Source organism: Zophobas morio, unplaced genomic scaffold (genome assembly GCF_036711695.1).
Source record: "Zophobas morio isolate AGI-343-1 ecotype UQ-CSIRO unplaced genomic scaffold, CSIRO_AGI_Zmor_V1 ptg000026l, whole genome shotgun sequence".
Classification (NCBI taxonomy): Eukaryota; Metazoa; Arthropoda; class Insecta; order Coleoptera; family Tenebrionidae; genus Zophobas; species Zophobas morio.
Genome location: NW_026972131.1, coordinates 3601690 through 3604060, shown reverse-complemented (window position 1 = coordinate 3604060; position 2371 = coordinate 3601690). Strand labels below are relative to the sequence as shown.

Below are 2371 nucleotides of genomic sequence, written 5' to 3'. Positions count from 1 at the left end.
CCTAAAAAAGAAAAAAAAAAATAAAAAACTAAAAATAAACCTATTTAACAGAAATGGTTTTTAATATAATTAGTAATGAACTTTATTCTATTTTAGAACCATAATCTTATTTATAAGCACCCAAATGCGGGCATAAATTGGCCTTTTTAGCACAAATCTGTCAAAAATTGCTAAGCAACGATTGATTATTCATTTAGGTACGTTATTTATTCAAACAAGCTTTGATATTCGACACTTTTATTGAAATTGAGGAAAATAATACATTATTCTTTACTACAAAAATTAAAAGTTCACTAACAAGACCGATCCTTCAGCTGTCACATTTTGATAACGTAAATCATGAAGTTCTTCGCGTCTACAGGCTCCATGTATTCCAAAAGCTGTAACAACCTAGAAACGAGATTTATTAATTAAGAAATATTAGAACTAACGAACAGGTTTTATCTTGACTAACAAATATGTAAGATCTGGTGCCTTTAACATAAACTCTTCAATTTCCTTTCGTTGAAGCACCCATGACTTTTTAGCTTCGTCACCCACGGAGTTACTCTTCATATATTCAGTAACCAGAAGAAATTTCGAGATATCGACGTTTTCTTTAATTTTTAACATTTTTTTGAGCTTAGAGTAGGTACACCACAGTGATGAAGGTTTGTAAACTTTTGACTATAGAAAACGAAGCACAATTTATTAAATACAATAATTTTAAATACTATCACTTACCATTTGAGACAAGTATGCCATCACGAATTTTTCATCGCAATTAGTAACATTTTTCGAGCACCGCCACTCGCAAAATTTGTCATACTCTCTCGTGTAAAATTCCTTTGATTTATGGGGAATCAGTTTTCTCTGGGCGACCTCAAATTCTTCAACAATTTCTTTTGAAACATTTTCTGCTTTTTGACTTTCCATTTTCAAAACAGAATTATTTAACAAATAAACAACGTAGAATCCATAGCAACATCAAGCTAGCCAGCTATGTATTAAAGTTTGCATCGGCACAATTCACACAATCTTGCCGGAAATACTCAATATTTCGTTAAAAATATTTTAGAAACTAAAATAGAATAAAACGTTGTATGTACCACGTGCATAATTGTCGATTGTGGCACTCGGGAAATTAAAAGCCCTCCTTCGTCGGGCTTTAAACATTCCCTCGTGCCACAATCTCCCTGATTATGCCCTTAATACATAAATAACTATAATACAGTCACTATAAATGTCACAAGGGGCGGCAATATCATTGCATAATTCGCACATTAATGCAATAGACAATCTTACTAATACGTTGGTTCTGCTTGATTCACAATAGAATATGTTAATTTGTCTAGTATTAATCCTTGGAATTAAAAAATTGAGTTGTTCTAAAAGTAACGGACAGTCTATTTTATTATTTATAAGATGTATTAAAAATTTTATTATTATTATAATTCTCCTTAAGCGGAGAGGAAAAAAGTCAAATCTTGAGAGTAAAGCAGAATGGTCATAGCCTCTTGCTGGGTAAATACCATCAAGTAGAAAACATAGAAATTTTAAAACAACACGTTGGACGTGTTCAATATGTTGAATGTGAATCTGATATATTGGGAACCAAATTAAAGCTCGGTATTCAAGTTGTGATCGCACCAGAGAAAAGAATAGAGAACACAATGTTCGTGTATAAGTAAAATCTCGGCAATTTCTGTAGATAAATCCGTACGTTCTAAAACTTTTGGATACCATCTCATGAATGTGCTCTATAAACTGAAGTTTAGTATCAAAGAGTATACCTAGATCTTTAATCCTTTCAGTTCTATTTATTAAACTGTTTTCAATTCGATAGGGAAAAATGATGTTCTCCTTTTTTCGAGAGTAGGTCATAGCAAAGCATTTATCTTTGTTTAACGACAATCTATTTTTGGAAGCCCAGTCGCATACTGAGCATATATTTTGTTGTAATTGTTGGCAGTCCAATGTTGAGGTAATTTTTAAAAACAATTTAAGGTCGTCTGCAAAAAATAATTTCTGACATGAAATAACGTCTCCAAGATCATCTATAAAAAGTAGGAAAAGCAGGGGGCCGAGGTTAGAGCCTTGCGGAACACCAGAGGCGGGCTTAATAATATTCGATTTGTAATTGCGATATTTAACAAATTGTTCACGATTAAATAAGTATGATTCAAAAAATTTTAAAAGACCTTCTGAGAAACCAAATCTTTTTAATTTGTCGAGTAGTATAAAGTGATCAATTTGATCAAACGCTTTCTGAAAGTCAAAATAAATAGTATCTACTTGCTGACGATTATCAATTGCTTTGGACGTAAATTGTGTAAAGCAGGCTAAGTTTGAAATTGTGGAACGTTTCTCCATAAATTCATGTTGGTGAGGC

The 2371-nt window shown here is 32.1% G+C and overlaps 1 long non-coding RNA gene across 1 annotated transcript; it reads right to left on the bottom strand.

The window, feature by feature from the left end:
- Nucleotides 1-307: 307 nt before the first annotated feature.
- LOC135136754 (uncharacterized) lies at nt 308-1184 on the bottom strand. The gene is made up of 3 exons (XR_010281752.1): nt 724-1184; nt 455-666; nt 308-390 (listed from the first exon to the last, which is right to left on the bottom strand). It is a non-coding gene; the product is annotated as an uncharacterized LOC135136754 (long non-coding RNA).
- Nucleotides 1185-2371: the final 1187 nt, after the last annotated feature.